General features: G+C 38.9%; 1 protein-coding gene across 9 annotated transcripts in view; it reads right to left on the reverse strand.

Moving 5' to 3' along the window:
• Positions 1 to 17,609, reverse strand: part of KIAA1211 (KIAA1211 ortholog) — a 126,486-nt gene that overhangs the window by 88,856 nt on the left and 20,021 nt on the right. The window contains exon 1 of one of the 9 annotated variants that reach the window (XM_017823618.1): positions 12,298 to 12,443. The exons of 7 other annotated variants lie outside the window; for them this stretch is intronic. The gene's annotated coding sequence lies outside the window, so the exon portion shown is untranslated. Of the gene's footprint in view, positions 1 to 8,526; positions 8,620 to 12,297; positions 12,444 to 17,609 lie in introns of those variants that run through there. One more of the 9 variants, XM_017823451.1, reaches the window with a different exon arrangement.

The following is a 17,609-nucleotide window of genomic DNA, read 5'->3' on the forward strand; positions in this document are numbered from 1 at the left end:
TTTTGTTCATAATGTTCCTTTTAAGCAGCAATCATTTCCATTCAGTCTCAGCCTAAACAGCTTCTCTGGAAGATAGCCCAATTAAGGAGATTTTCTTATTAAGCATGCCCCAATTAAGTGATGTACATCACTACCAGCTCAGATACTATATGATTTTTACATACTGAGCAGAACACAAGAAAGTACATGTTCACATTATTTTTAACAAAACAATATTAAAGGTATGAAGTCTAACCTACTAGGAAGACTTTTACATAGGCCTGTGGAGTTTTGTGAAGAAACTACCCAATCTTCCTTTTAAGTATTATTGAATAAGTCTCTGAAGAGAAACCGACTCCTGGCATCCCAGTGCTCTCTGCAGAGCATCTCTATCAAGGTGGAAATGGGCTCTCTTTCCCTGGGTATCTGGAAATCAACTTTATAACTCACTCTGTGCTCCAGCACTACATAAGCCATTTTAATATTAAATTTAATTAAGTTTAATTATGTTTAATTAATTACTTTATTTTTTTTCCTGTGGGGAAGAGAGATTCAATGACGGCCCCATAGTAATTTCCTAAGGTTATATTTCTGGTACTTGGAAAGGATCTGAAACAAGCGTTGGACATGTGTCCTACTTTCACAAGATGATGACACTTGAAATCAACAACCCTGGTACATATATTAGATTAGATACCAGCCCTTCTGTGGCAATGAAATTAAAAATAAATGCTGAAAAGATAATCTAATTAAAAGTGGTCACATGCTTTAAAGAGTGCTTAGTTGTGCGCTGAGCATTACTCAATACTGACCTTAAGTCCTTACGTGTTGTTTCAGTACAAAATATGACTTTCTAAATCCAGTCAAGCAACTGGCATCATTTTGGACATCTTTTGGAAATGCTAAATAAGTTATGCCATAAAACAATTTTCTGACTTGATTTTTTCATCAACTGCAAGTTACGTGGTACTGAGGAGGAAAACCTGACTGGCACTGTGTATTGTCATGGGGTTTTTTTTGGGTGGGAGTAATAATTTCCAATTTAATATCATTATGTGACTATGTTAGTCGAGTTTTCTCATTTTATTGTAATAGTTTGAGCTTTAAGTCCAAACATTATTCTCTAGTTTGAAAAGATGCAGCCCTTGTGCCAAAAAGTTAAATGAATTACTTTTGTACCATCGGAGGTTGAAACACAACCATCTGGTCCGCTAAAATTGCTCCGAATTTTTCAGTATTCTTTAAATGGCACATGCTGAGAAAAAGCCTGGTCCAACTGAAGTGAGTGGCACAATGCCCACAAATTTATATAAAGCCAGAATTTCATCCAGCATACAGCAGTGAGAACATTTTGCATTTCTGGACTACGCACAGGTTTTGTACTGGCTACAACTCTGTTGGTTGGGTGAGAGATTTTTTTCTTTCCACAGAAACAATAAAACCAATTTGTGAAGAAATACTCAAGGTGGACAGAAACAAACACTGGCAAGCAGCACATTTTCTTGCTGGTGTTTGAATAGCAGGAGATGGAGGATTGTTCCCCTGAAGGTACAGGGAAAGGAATACACATTTTTCATTTTTGTCAAGTCCAAAGGATTGACAAAATACTGAGAAAAATCTTTTCCCAGTGTAATATAACCTCTCATTGACTGTCAGCATGGATTTCAAGTTTCCTGAACTGGACAACTAATATACCGTACTGCTGGTAACATACTTCTAAAACGTACACACCAAGACGCACATCTCACAGGAGGATCACAGTTTATGAAAGCAAATTATATATTTTAGAGTAAGGCAGCGATATTTTCACAAGAAATACTCTGCTAAAGAATACTGCTTGCAGTTGTTTCAGGTAATTTAATTTGGCTTTATTTACAGAAAAAAATCTCTAACTCAGATAGCAAAATGTTAAATGAGCAATGGCTTCTCATGCAGTGCCAGCATTTCCAGAGCCTTTGTCCTATGCTTCACAGCGACAGGACAAAGTCAGGCAGCCAAGCTAGCACAAAATTCTTTTTGTGGAGTCACAATAAACAGATAAAGACAGAAACTTGTGCTTTCCATGGTCAGTTGTGGTTTATTGGCCAAATACGTAAACTATTTCAAGATTATTTATGTTACTGCTTACACCAGAAATAAGGTAGCAACTGCGTAGATGTATATAAGCATGCCTGTGCACATATTTAGATGTATATTTACACAAGTGGGATTGCTTTGTAAATAAGGTTACTCTGAATATTTTTAGATGCAAATCAATTCTATTTTCCACTCTACCAGTAGGATTAAATTTCTGACATTGATGAAATCCAAAGACACTAAGTTTAACTTGGTGATTTGAGAATGATTCATAATGAAACCCTTATTTTTTCATAGCAGTGGGATACCACCTATTTCATTCTGTTTTATTCTGAAGATAGGAATTAGAGGGTACCCACGATGAGTGGTAATAACAGTCAGGTTTTAGTAAGCCTACCAGATACTGATACTTCAGCCATGCTCTGGGGGAGGTGGAGAGGCTAAAATTGGGAGCCACAGCATTCCACATCTATTGCAGAAGTACAACATGAAAGAGCTTATTTTTACAAGCATACCTTTTTGCCATTGACAATTTCTAAAAAAATATATCTGTGAGTTTTTCAGTGAAGAGAAAAATAAATATCAGGTCTGTATGCTTTAAAGAAGTACTGAATAATAATTTCCTTTGAGGACAAAAAAATTAAAGAAGAGCTGAGTTTGGAGAAGTAATCTGGCTTTTCCTTACAGTATTTTTTTTAATGAAGATTTCTAGTTCCTGTTACAGGTCAAAAATTCCAAGCATGTATTTAACATAGTGTCATAAGACTGTAGGCATTGGTGAAGTGTCTCTTAATGAATATGCCTGCTATTGCCTAGCAAGTAAAGATTGTGAACGGTCCATATGTCATCAACAAACACATGAAGCTGTTAATTGTATTAATTTTCCGTTATCACATTTTATATCTTTTAATTTGGGGGGGTTATGTATTAGTATTAAACATTTACTGTAATTTTTACTTTATTGCTAAAGATTAAAACCAAGTGAATTTTCCTCAACAAGACAGATGTGTCAAGCTGCTTTCCTTGAGGGAAAAAGTTGAAACCAAGTTAAACAGAGATATTTCCGTAAACTTGTTTTTAAATAAAATAGCTAACAGTTATTTTTCCTTCTAGTTTTAAATTTGAGCAGTATTATACTTCTTTGCAGACAGTTGTCTTCACACAGAATCATAAATATGCTGAGTTGGAAGGGACTCATCAGGATCACCGGGTCCAACTTCTGACCTTGCACACATAGCTTAGCTGATGTTGATACCAGAAAATTCAGCCTGTAATCATGGAAACTAAGGGTTTCCAGTCCTCCCTCAATAGTTACATCATATAAATAGAATTTACATTAATTTATAACTGATATAAATGTACATATATATATATATATATAAAATCACATATATATATACGTATCTCACACTCCTTTCTTAGGATCTGGAGTTCTACAAATGAACGCAAACTATACTAGACCAGTTTCCTATGCTTAATCAAGATATACAAGAATATCTCCCCATGTAAAATATATGGCAGCCCTGAATAATTTAAAAAGGCTCAAATGCTCTGCTCTCTTTGATATCTAGATCTAGTGGAAAATACAAAGAATATGAAGAATATGTCTTCTCCTCTTTGAAAAAAATAATAAAAGAAGTATCTTTAGTGGAACTTGAGTTTTATTTAGACCACATACAAGCAATTTGAGGGAGAGAGGAAAGGAGGAGCTGCTCAGGCATGTTATGATTATTCCCAGAACAAATATTATGCTCCCAGAATTTTAAAATAGGAGAGATCTTTAGTAATGGTCCAGTCACATTAGGACAAAGATACTGATAAGTCTACCCTGCAATGACATAGTAGCAGAAAAATTAAGATGTATTTAAATAAGTGCTTGATTTTCCTTTTTACAGTATTGCACAGTATTCTATCCATTTCATGGTTTTCACTTAAATCTCAATGTCTAGGTTTTCTTCCATCTACTGATACAATTTTTCATACCCAAAGATCATTAGTATTTTAAATGTTAATTATTTGGGAGTGCTTTACACTTGTAAAAGTAATTTGTAAAATAATTTATGGTTTATTGGAAGTCAATAGTTCATCATCCTCCCATTCAAAAAAGTTCAGACCCTAAAGAGACAAGAACAATTCTAAAGAAAGGGATTTAAGCAATCTTGAAATACTGTCACCTTCAAACCCATTTTCCTCTGTTAGTCTTCATCTTATTTGCAAATTAAAATGGCAAAATGGGATTGAAGACAATTTGGTTCCAATTATTTTTTTTACCATGATGAAGCAAAGGGAATCTAGTTGAGAGTTATGATGAACCTGAAACAGAAGTGGAAGTAATCAGGGATGTAGTGCCAGGAGATGCCATATACTGTTTCATTTGACTTTTTTCATGTAGACAGTGGGCTGTTTGAAGCATTATGTTAACGGGATCAATACATTTGTACTCTTAAAAAAATAATGTTTTTGAGTCACCAGTGTAAACAGAATGTCCTGGTTCTGGCCAGGATGACATGACGAGGTATAGAACAACCTCTATGCCCTTAGCCATGTCCCCTCCCGGCTATTGCAAAAAATTAACCCCGTCCTGGTCAGAACCAGGACACAGAATCATTCAATCATAGAACAGTTTGGGTTGGAAGTGACTTTAAGGATCATCTAGTTCCAACTCCCCTGCCTTGGGTAGGGACAGCTTCCTCTAGACCCATCCAACCCTTCCTCAGAGCCCCATCCAACCTGTTCTTGAACAGGGATGAGGCAGCCACAACTTCCCTAGGCAACCCATTCCAGTGCCTCACCACCCTCACACTAAAGAATTTCTCCCTCATATCCAATCTAAACCTACCCTCTTTCAGTTTAAAGCTTTGTAGTATCATTACATGCTGAATCATCACTACATATAGAACTATTTGTATTATTCAGTTTTTAACTAGGAGATTTTTTAAAATAATTCAGTATTTTTATGTTTCTTACCCTTCATAGGCTGATATATAACGTTCAGGAATAGTACATAATAAACCAGAATAATAATGAATAAATGGCTCTTAAATGAAACATTTAATTACAGCATAAAAAGGCAAAAGTGAAAACATTGTTACTGGCTTAAAAAAAAAAGCCAGATTTATTCCCAGAAGAGCTGACAGAGTACTCTCAATTATCGGCGGTTTGTTTTGAAATAGAAAATCTAAGAAGAATATCAATCTTACACTGAAAGAATATTAAAGTTCAACTCAAGGATGAGAAACTGGGCAAGCATTGTGACAAGGTAGGTTCAGACAATCTTTAAAACCAATTACAGTATCATCTCCATAAGTCTTTTTGTCAATGAATCATCGTATTTCTCATAGATAAAAAGGCAACAAACCCTTTGATACACATTTGTTGATAGTCAATGGAGATGTCTTAAGGAAAAGAAAACATGTTGAAAAGGAGAAATGCACAAAAAGAAAAAATCACACACCCCCCAGAGGTCTGAAGCTTTCTGCAACATATTCCAGTGTTAATAGGCTGTCCACATTCATTACATTGGGCCTTTTAGGACTGGAGGGAACCCAAAAAACAGAACTACATTTCTGCTTCATTATGATAAACGTCTACCTCAAAGTGTGATGCCACTCAAATTCAGAACAGTACCCTGCATCAGCAGCACCTCCACATAACCTCAACTTCAGAGGAAGTAGGAGGTACTTCAACAGCAGAGGAACACAACCCATCATTTCCTTTCAGGTGCTAACAGACCTGGTCAAAGCTAGCTACTGTTCCAACAGCAGTTCCAGAACTGTAAGGAAAATCCTATGTACAAGCAGAAGCAAAGGTCACTTATTTGTAACTGTTTTCAAGCTAAATATTTTTAAGCATTTCAGCACTACATATGCCCAAGCAAACATAGCCTGGACTACCACACCATTTAAACCTAGTCTCTGAGTGGCAGTCTCACACTCCCTGCTGACCTCACAAGCTCCTTTCCCACCTTGCCCCCAGCAGACAGCTGATAAGAGTGCAGGCAGGAAGTCGGGCCACACAACTCAAGTGCTCCTGTGCTCCCAGCTCTGCAGGCAATGACCCCATCAACCACAAGGCAGAAGTCAACATTTCCCAAGAACAGGCTCTTGTGTTACCTGCGGGGATAATAATCCAAGGGGAGCCATAACAGACATCATCTTAGGCTGTCCTACTCCAGCTAGGTTGGCTCTCAACAGGTTCCCACAGGCTTCTGGAAAACTGTCCTTTCTCACAGATAAAAATGAGAGTGCTGGTTCTTAAAAACACTACAGGATGCTGCCCCACCTAGTGGGAGCATCAGTGTCCTCCCCTCTGCCTCCCAGGCAGACCAGAAGAATTTCCTATAAGGACACATTGTGTATTTCTAGAAGAGTTTGTAAAAGTTTTTAAAATTACCTGAGAAACAGATGTGGGAAGAATTCTACACATGGTTTAAATTAAAACATACTGAAATCCTAAAAGGTTAAAAAAGCCTTTACTGGAGGGAAAAATATTAAATAAATGCTTCCTACATCTCAAATATTTTCATGTGCAAATACTAACTCGTTGTCTATTACATTATGTTAAGCAGACGTAATTGGAGAGGGAACCTGCAGCATAAAAAGATAAACCTTCTATCTTTAATGCAGTAATTATTTCATATTTATTGGCTAGAAGCCAGATGCACTCATGTTTATTACAAATTCAAGCTGAAAATATCTTATTTAGCTATTTGAGTTGCTAATATTTGCCTGCTCCAAGCTTTCATAAATTTTGTAAGTGCTGCTGAAAATACAAGACCAAAACTTTGTCAGTTCTGTGTAAGTAATAGAGGTAAATATATGTGACTCCAGTCTCTCATTTTCTACCATACCTCCCAGCTGTATCCAATGCCAAATCTACTACCTGCGTGGCTGCACTCTCAGAGAGTGTGAACTGGGTAATTTTCCCCCACATTTTATATTTTTCTTTCCAAAAAACATAAACCCTCCATCGTTGTTTATGAGTGAAAGACAAAACTAATAGCTATTTTTAAGTCGGAATTTCACTAACCATTCTACCTGGCATAGTGGAGCCGGAACCTCATTCACTTCAACTGCTAATATCCTAATATCCTGCAAGCAGAGCCTGAACAGAAGTCAAGTCTGTGTCCAGTCATGTCTTTTTGGACCCTTTCAATTTACCTACTGTATTCTTCAAAACCTACACAGGCTTTTATTTTAAGAGTCAATCTTAGGAACATCCTAAAAATTAATGAATTTTGGAACTTTTCAAAGCAAGTCCTTAATGGTCTGTCTTACCCTCCCAGAATGGCAGTGCAGCAGATAGAGGGACATCCCCTGCCTCAGATGCTCAAAGTATGATAGATCTCTGATGCAATCCTCCACCAAAAGTAATCTTCCCAAAAAAAGTGAGAATCCAGCCTTTTGACTCCAGCCTCTCAGTTCTAAAAGTCCCCTGATCAAAAACCTACATCAAAGAATATTAAGCTTACTTAAGTTTACCTGAACAGCTAAATGCAATTTAATTACTTAACTCCCAGGGCTGTCTGACAGCTTAACTGAAGCAATTTAATTAAAAGCAACAGCTTTCAAAAGAAGATGCTATGAAAGTTCAAGCATTTCTCACCCAGACTAACAAAAGTAGTAAGTACTTCTCCTCAAGACGAGATTGGTCTCTGCCCAGTGTTTTGGTCAGCTCAATACCTACCTTGCCCCATCAATGACCTACCCAGTGTATGACTGGCATAATATAACATTGGTGTTATCTCTCCTGGACTCCCCAGCCATGGTGGTAGACAGCTGACCCTAAATGACTAAATGGTTATTCCACATCATATGACATCTGATCTGATGTAAAAGCTAAGAGAAAGGAGGGGGGTATTTGTTATTTACAAAAAAGTTTGTCTTTCAGAGCAACTACTACGTATATTGAAGCCCTGTTTCCTGGGAAGTGGCTGGACATCTTTTGTTGATGGGAAGTAGAGAATAAATCTTTTGTTTTCCTTTTCTTGCACATATTGCCTTTACTTTGGTTTATTAAACTCCCCATGAGATTTTTTCCATCTTATTTTCTCCCTTGCCTTGTCCTGCTGAGGAGGCAACTGATAGAGCAGCTTGGTGGGCACTTGGCATCCAGCCAAGGTCAATCCATCCACAGCTAAAAAGCACCCAATGTGGGGCATGAAGAATTTGAGATAAGGAGTGAGGAGTCCTAGTCCTGCAGACGAAGGAACAGCAGTGTCAGTCAGTGAAGAACTAACCTTAGCCCCGATTCCATGTCCCCCTGTGCCTCTGGAGGGGAGGAGGTAGAGATTCGGGAGAGAAGTTAAGCTCCGGAAGAGTGGAGGGGTGAGGGGAAGGTGTTTTAACATTTAGTTTTTATTTTCTCACTAACCTACTCTGATTTATTGGTAATAAATTAAACGAATTTTCATAGAGTCAAGTCTGTTTTGCCTGTGACAGTAACTGCTGAGTGATATCTCCCTGACCTTACCTTGACCCACGAGCCTTTCATTATGCTTTCTCTCCCCTGTCCAGTTGCAAAGTAATAGAGCAGCTTTGGTGACCACATGGTGTCCAGTATCCAGCCAGGGTCAACCCACCATAGGAGAAGCAATGGAGAAGTAAGGAGCCCTGAGCTGAGGGGAAGCACAGACAAAAAAATAATGACTATCTCTACAGCTCTGACTGCTAATGACATCCAGAAAGTTGCTGTTAGAGCAAAAGTACTGAGAATTATCTAACTAACCAGTAGCTATACAGGAACTAGAGGGGAAAAAACTTAGTCCCCTGGGGCAACCATTACAGCACGTCTGAACCACAGAGGTAAGGAACTGCTTGTTCCCTCTCACGGCATTGGCAACATAGAGTTCAGCTCTTGAAGAGCACACGGAAGACCTTTTACACTGAAGGTCAAGTAAAAAAAAAAAGCTCTCTTGTTTGCTCTTTTTGATCAGTATTCCAAACATAATACATGCTTTGTGCAAGAGCAACAGAGGATTGAGAAGGCACCTGAACATAGAACAGACCTAGATAAAAAATCTGCTTCAATTTATAGGACAAGCTTGGATGATCCTCTCAGTTTTTTTGTGAAGAGCTAAACTCTCAGCGTGCTGCTCCCAACACAGTGTCCCAGAACATGAGCCAGTGCACCAAGCTCACAAACTGTGAAGCAGAACAGAGCAGTGTGGCCTGGAAATACAGTGATTTGGAAAGGGCACCTGCAGATACTTGTGGTACATTTTGTAAGCTGTCTCTTAGCAATGCCCAGTTGCAGGTCAAAATCAATAAGGATGAACATGTGACAGCTCATTTCATCCAAAGCCAAGGGTAAACGCCTGTAGTCCAGAAAGCTGAATGGCTGCCAGGAAAGAGGAGACCTTCACGTACTAGGTATGACAGATAGCCACCAGCAAAAGACAGTCACGTTAAGTTTGACATTATGATACCAAGGTGTGGTATATTGTCAGTTCTCGCAGTGACAGAGCCCCCCATCAGGCCCAGCTTTGCCATGGCAGAGCACGTAGAGACCTTGTGCCATTTCCAACAGGAAGATGCTTTCTAGAAATGACAGATATTCAAGCTATAATAAATAAACTATTTTATGTACTAAAATAAGACTAGTCTAGTAGATGGGAGGCAAGGCATTGATAGAATAATAAAATTTGACCAAAGCGAACTCAAAAAGAGCCAGACAAATTCGTTGAAGCATCTGCATGGAATGTCAGATCTCAGGAAAAATTCAGAGCCAGTCTACTGGCCCCTGACACACAGCAAGTAAATGAAACCACACCAGTGCATTTTGCTCCACAAAGGATTTCCCCTTTTTTGTCAGAGAAGCTATTAAGGCAAGCATTGCTTTTGCCTCTACATTTTCAAGTTACTGAGATCTTAAGACTTTTTCCTTTCACTAAGCATTTCAAACAGACAGACAAATTTCTGAAACCGGAGCCTATTTACCTGACCTACATGGAGACTGGAAGACCACATAGTACAGAAATCTTAGAACTTCTAAGATCTTGTCATCACCAGAGCACAGACTCTCCCAGGACTGGGCTGTCAGTAGGTGTGGGAATCGCCAGCTCCAAATAAAACCCACCAAAGCTCTCTGATCTCCAAAGCACGCTCTAGCAACCAGCTGGCTGTAAGGATCTCAGTCCCCCAGAGCTATGTTTGCAGACTTGTGTAGGACCTAGTGGGTTACAGCTGCTGTGTTAGCTTGGTCCTCCATAGTGGGAGAAATGGCAGGCTCGGCCTGTCCCTCTCTACTAGCAAAGAGAGCCAGCAGCAGGTGGAGTTACATACTGCTCTGGGATGGGAAAGGAAAACAGAGAAACATGGGAAGAATGGCACTCCAGGCAAAACTTTAAAGAGAAGTGCATAACTTGGATCCTGCAAGCAGGAATATGAAACCATCCAAAGACTGTCACCAAGTAGGATTTGCAGATAGGCTTTTCTAGGGCCTCCAGTTACTCTCCTGACAACTGATAATTATATTATAAAAGACACTTGACTGCACACCTTGCTCAGCTGCACGAACTGCATCTCCCTTTACAGTCACCATTCTTTAACTGAAGGTAGACATTTGGGGGAAAGACAAAGCAATGTTAACTGTTTGCGAGCATGCAAACAACCTTCAGATTAAAACCTTGGATTATGGTCTAATAGTTTGTTTTATTTATATTCTGCATTTTCTACAAAGAAAGGATAATTTCTTCAAGATGAATAGATTTCTGGACCGTTAACTGATCTTCCTGTAATCATTACTGTTAAGTTTCTGCTTTCTGAAAAGGGAACAACACTGCAACTCTAAAACATTTCAAAGTATAAACAGATTTCCATGCATCCAGTGTAATAGCACCTCAGAATCACTTAACCTGTGAGCTTCCAGATCTGTTCTGTATCCTACACAGTGTACACAGAAATGATGACTGATGTTGCAGGTAATTGAAACTAACAGGGTGACACCATCAGGTAACATGACTATATATTTAGTACCTTGGTGAGGACCCATCACTCTAGTAAATACATTTCACATTTGGGTAAGAAATCAGATATGACTTGGTATAAGATGATAATGACTTCATAATTCTTATAAAGACAGTGAACAAAATAATCGGCTTTTTCTAATCCAAAAGATGAAAATACAACGCAGCACTTGTTTAAATAAAGGGTTTCCTACTCGGGTCTGTTTGCATTTACAAGTGCAATAATCAAAGGCAAAGAAGAGGCAAGAAGAATGATTAGCACAGAACAAGATAAAATACTTCTGCTGCATGTTTGTATTCTTTAAGGAGGTTTTAAAGCTTTTATAAATTTTCAATGGTTTACTGTGCTGGAAGAGCATAATTCTGACCCTTTGATTAAAAAAATCAGAATAAACCAAAACACTCCTTTAAGGATTTATTGTGGTTGTTGTTTTATCATGCATTCAAAAATCTTCTATATGCACAGATGGTATTACCGGGAGTTAGTACACCCTAGCATCTTCAAGCATAAGAAAAAGCAAGAAGTTGTTTCAATAATAGTTCCAGATTTGGAAATAGACATAATCTAAGTGCAGACATTGCCTATTAATTATTAAACTTACTGAACACCTTTATTGCAAACTCTTCCACAGTGGACACGTGAACTCTGAAAACAACTCGCTGCTTACAGAAAAGCAGACACAGATATATGCAGCAATATTTAGCAAGAGCATCTAAAAGTATATGAAAACTGTCTGGAAAAGGACTTTCATGTCCTGATTGAACCACTAGCTGCCTAATGACAATACACAAGTCTTATTTTTTGTTATTCCCCCTCATTTTCACTGATAGCTATGCAGATAAAAGTATTCATGATGAAACATTCCCACCCACGATAATATATTAAGGACACATTACTTATCACTTATATAACACCAGGATTATTTTTTTTAAAAGAGGATTGTGTAATACAAAGGATTACCATTCTTCAAAACAGAAAGTACATGCAGTACAACAGCAGTTAGAGGCAAACTGATCAAATGCTTCTTCTGGCTAAAGTGCCATCACTTAAACCCAGTCAGCACTGAGTAAGCTGGGACTAAAGGAAAATGCATGAGGCAACTGCTATGAAAGGCTGAAAATCTATTTGATCTACTAAAATACACATCTAAATAGCAACAATAATAATAAATTAATGAAACATTTAAACTGTTGCATCTTTTTTTGACCTACCACTGATGCCACTAAATATTCTGCTGTGGAAATGGGGTTTGGTTAATAAAACAATATAAATTTACCTGTCCCATCATGTTGTGCATGGTTATTTCAACATCCTTCCTCTCTGCTGGGGCAGCTGGCAGCTCTGTGCCGGTGGCTTGCTGGAACTTCAGGAATTTAAGCTGACAGAGAGCATTACAGTGAACAAGGCTATATAACCTCTCTGAATTCTTCCACTTTCTAGCAAAAGCTTTGCACTCACCCACCTTTATTTTTGTCACAGTTGCTAGGATGCCTTGGCAACAGACACTAGAAATATCTATGATTTGGAGACAAAGCTGGAGGCAGGTGTAATCTACACCAGACCAAAATGAGGGCAGGAGGCTCATGCCAATGATCACTACACTAGCACAGATTCCTTGCAGCAGTGTAAGTGCTACCTGGGATGGAGCAAATCCACTTGCTGCCATTTCAGCCTCTTTGCATCTCGCCTGCCTCCCTGGCTGGACACAAAAAACATATCTCAGCCTCCCACCACTGGGGAGGAAGGAAAAGTGCCTCTCAATCTGAGAACTCACCTCAGCTAACAGCAGTGGATATATTCTGCAGTAAAAATAGATACTGCACCTTTACTGCTCGGAGCTGTGCTAAATTCAACTGCAAAATCTGCCTCCTGCATGGGATGTTGCAATCAGACACTGCAAGTCTTTATAGAGGAGCAGAGGTGGCCAGAATCAGCTTCCAAACACCCCAGCAACGCTTTCTTGGTGAAGCTCACACAGATGCTGGCAGAGACTGTGCTAGAAACAAAGCACAAACGATGTATGCACTTATTTAAAAAGCACATACAAAGAAGGCTTTTTCTTTTAAATGTTGCTCATAGACTTCTGCATTTTAAAAGGCAATCACAGTAAGGCAATTATTTAGAGTAAAATATCATTTTTCTGGGTGATAAATGAAAATAGTTTCATTAAGTATTAAACATCTGTTTTGAAGGAACTGCCCCTTATTTACACAAAATCTGTGTGTCATTCTACAAAATGAATGCTTTCTCTGCTAACAGTGTTGTGGAGGAAAAGCTTTATGGCATTGGATTCATACAAACAAGCTTACTTGTTTCACTTTCTTATTGAAAAAAGTTTCATTGCCAGACTGACTATAGTAGGAAAATTACAATGTAATGCTAGAGTACAGTTAAAAATCCTTTTGGCCTCTAATGTTAGATGGAAAAATTGCTCTGAGAATAAAAGAACAGATGCTGACAGCCATAGCAATTTTTGATGCTCATGCCAGTGAGCCATATTTACTTGAAAAGGCTATTCATAACATGAATGGTGCTTCATCTGAAGAGAACTCTGTCATACGAGCCAGTATATATTTGTAGCAAAAGGGACCCCCAACATACCCCCATTGATTTTTTTCCTTTATCCAGGTTTACTTGTATTACAACCTCTTTTTGTTACATTATCTGCTTTACTGCTCTGAACACTTCTTGTTTACACATTGCCTAAAACAAAAACCACTAAGTAATTCATAATATAAACTGGGGAAATTTATTAGCAGACCAGTATAAGAATCCACAAAATGTTACATTTTAGAAAATAAAATTCCAATAAATTTGATCTATATATTCTTTTATGATCTAGTTCTCCCTCTAAAATCATCCACTGGTGCTGACTCCTCATGCCCAGAAACAGGAGCATCAGTTGTAGCACTAGTGTAGATAGACCACTGTAGCCTCGACATAGCGTTTTCAATCATGATGTTCATCTAGACTCAACAGCAATGAGAAAACATATCAGATTTTCCCAATCTACAAAGAAAACAAACATTTCCTTCTCATTAGGAGTATTCTGCACACTGTGCAAAGTAGGACTGTACTCTACTACTGAGCTATGCCAGATGCATCTCAGTCAGAGAGACCATTCCTCCTGCCCATGTTTCTGCTGTCTATGCTCCTGGCAGCAGAAGCAGCCTTTCCAACTTCTGTACTATCCGGCCCTTGACAACAGGATGGTGCAGATCGGAGAGTACATGGGTAGCAGCCCAGTGAAGTTCCCCACCCCAGCAGGAGAATAGGTTCATCGCCTTAGTGAAAAGAAGAGGGAACATCCCTGTATCGCTAATCAAAAATGTCCTGCAACCGTATATTCCCATCAGCTGGAAATCTGCATAGGTGGCCATAGAGCAAACCAACTGGGCTTGGTCAGCATTTGCATGCACAAATTGTCTTATAAAAGTTTCATCAATTTAGGAGAGTAGCTCCAAGTTTTACTGCTCCAGCATCCCTTTTCCAGCCAAAGCAGGATGCAACCCCTTGTTTCCCATGGTCAAACAAGAGAGTGGAAGGCCCTTTTTTTTCCTGCACAGCCCTTGGAGCTACATCTGCAAGCTTCCACTCATGAGTGAGAGAGCTGCACCACACTCATGGCTAAATTAATCACTGAGAAAGGACTTCAGTGTATAAAGCACTAACAACTTCATAAGGGCTGAGTAATGGCAGCTGAAACAGGATTAAAACACATATTTAAAAGAAAGTAATGTCATGTTAAAGTGACATTTTCAAAAAGACTCACATATAGGAACTGAGCTGAAACGTATGGGATATTAAAAATTCACACACAAAATCTTTCTCTCTTTCATCTTCTCCAATAACTCTACATTTCCTTCTTTACTTCCACACATAACTTCTCTTTAGCAATTGCTTAAAACCTGACATCTATAATGTAAATTATAGAATTAGTTCTTATGTTATAGTATACAGAAAAGAAAAACCTCATTTTTAAAATTTAAGTTTAGAATTTATGTTCCAAATAACTACCAGTGAACAGGCTCCTGAATTAACCAGAAGTGTATACCTGTGCTCAATTCATTTCTTCTGCTTCCTGTGTTTAAAAATCACTAGATCTTAAATGCACAGAATAACCTAATTTAATTGTTGTTTCTCTGAAACTGCTGAAGATTTCTATCCAGCTCCTTCTGTAAATACACAGAAAAACTTATTAGAAGGATTTTCCCTGAGAGAAGTAAAGCTTTTTTCGTAAACATTTGTTATTTTCTTGGATTTTTATGTCTGTTTCACTACACATAAACGGTGTAACATCAGTGTTCTCATTTTCAGAAGATTAGCTAAGATTAGATTAGAATTTGGCCTTAAAATTTGGCTACCAGCAACACGTCATGGGTCTAGTCCATCCCACCACATGTGTAATACTCTGTTCTGATACAGGTATGATGAAAGAAGGAACTAAGACGGGGATTGCAGCCCCTGTCATAAAACTGCCATAACACTACATGGCTCTATGAAACAAATTCTAAAAAGCTGGGAATTCCACATGTGCTGAAGCATGTTACTGCTAGAATAACACTTCACAGATATTTAATTTGCAATATGGGTATTGCCTTACCGTGTCTCTACTGAAGGCTGGTAGCTTGGCAATCAAGGACACAAAAGCAACTTTCTTTTCCTACTCCTGTTCTCATCCTAATCTTAAATTTGACTACCAGTACGCAAATTAACCATGCTGAACTCAAGGCTGCAAAAAGTCCAGAAACATGTATCTTTGAAGTACTTGGTTCATGATAAATTCAGTTTCATACATGGTGACAATTATAAAAAGATGAGAACATTCCCCTATCCTCCATCACATAAGCATGCATTTCTACTGGTCTGAGATACCATATTCACTGCAAACCAGACAGCATGCTTCTTTTTTCAAACTTTTTTTGTCGAAAAGCAGTTCTTAGAGCCTATTAATCTGCACCTGCTTGTAGCATTTTAGAAAGAAGTGGAGAAAATTGTTTCATATCTATCTGGACAGAAAACTGACAATATTGATAAATTGCTGAGTAAGGCTGATCACCTCATAAAAATCTCAGGCTAACATAAGGTTTGAACAGCTTAATTGTCCACCAAGAACAAAACATTAATTTTTATATGGTACATTTGATGTAACACTCAAGCCTGCAGTCCCTATATATGGCATAGTGACTTTGTCCTTGGGGTGACAGAATGCATTTATTTAGATTCTAGTTTGTCATACAACATAGTCTCATGCCCCAGAGTGGCTTGATTTATTCTGTTTTGTAGCATAGCACAATAGCTGCTTTCAACAACACTGTTTTCTGACATTATATTTTGCTAACTCCGTTTGCAAAGAGCCAACTTGAAATTATTGCTGTGGATGGAAAGTACAAGTGGTAAACTGGGTCTGCTTGAACAGCAAGCCTTCCTTTGAGAGCAGGGTCATGCATGCACTGCCAAATTTTGTAGTTTGTCATATCTAATCTGTAATGTGCACAGCAAATCACTTAAGCACAAAAAATGTCATAAAACCAGTAATGGCTTATGATGCAAGTTACAAAGTCTACAATGTTTTGAAAGCTCTTCATTTGCAATGGGCAGCTGACTCTGCTTGTTTCTCATCTTGCATAATTTTTTTTCCATAACTTTGTCTTATTCATTACATGCATTAGATGGTTGTCTCGGGCAATAAAAAGCAGAACAGTGTTTCACTAGTCCAGCAACATTAGACACATCATACCTGTGAAAACATACTCTTCATACTAGAGAGCATCACTGTTCCACTGAAGTCCCGGGGACCATTGCAAACCATTTCAGAGTAGAAACAAATTAGAGGACTGGGCAATCACTAACCACAGGAAGTTCAACAAGGGAAAGTGCTGGATTCTGCACCTGGGATGGGGCAACCCTGGATGTACGTACAGACTGGGGAATGAGATGCTGGAAAGCAGTGTCGTGGAAAGGGACCTGGGGGTCCTGTTCACAAAACAAGTTGAATATGAGTCAGCAGTGCCCTGGCAGCCAGGAGGGCCAACTGTGTCCTGGGGGGCATCAGGCAAAGCATCGCCAGCTGGTCAAGGGAGGGGATTGTCACACTCTGCTCTGCACTGGCGTGGCCTCACCTTGAATATTGTGTGCAGTTCTGGGCACCACAATATAAGAAAGATATTAAGCTATTAAAGAGTGTCCAAAGGAGAGCAACAAAGATGGTGAAGGGCCTTGAAGGGAAGTCGTATGAGGAGCGGCTGAGGTCACTTGGTCTGTTCAGCCTGGAGAAGAGGAGACTGAGGGGAGACCTCATTGCACTCTACAGCTTCCTTGTGAGAGGAAGAGGAGGGGCAGGCACTGATCTCTTCTCTGTGGTGACCAATGACAGGACCCAAGGGAATGGCCTGAAGTTGTGTCAGGGGAGGATTAGGTTGGATATTAGAAAAAAGTTCTTCACCCAGAGGGTGGCTGGGCACTGGAACAGGCTCCCCAGGAAGTGGTCACAGCACCAAGCCTGACAGAGTTCAAAATGTATTTGGACAACACTCTCAGGCACATGGTGTGACTCTTCGGGATGGTCCTATGAAGGGCTAAGGGTTG

Source organism: Lepidothrix coronata, unplaced genomic scaffold (assembly GCF_001604755.1).
Source record: "Lepidothrix coronata isolate B3197 unplaced genomic scaffold, Lepidothrix_coronata-1.0 Scaffold0, whole genome shotgun sequence".
Classification (NCBI taxonomy): domain Eukaryota; kingdom Metazoa; phylum Chordata; class Aves; order Passeriformes; family Pipridae; genus Lepidothrix; species Lepidothrix coronata.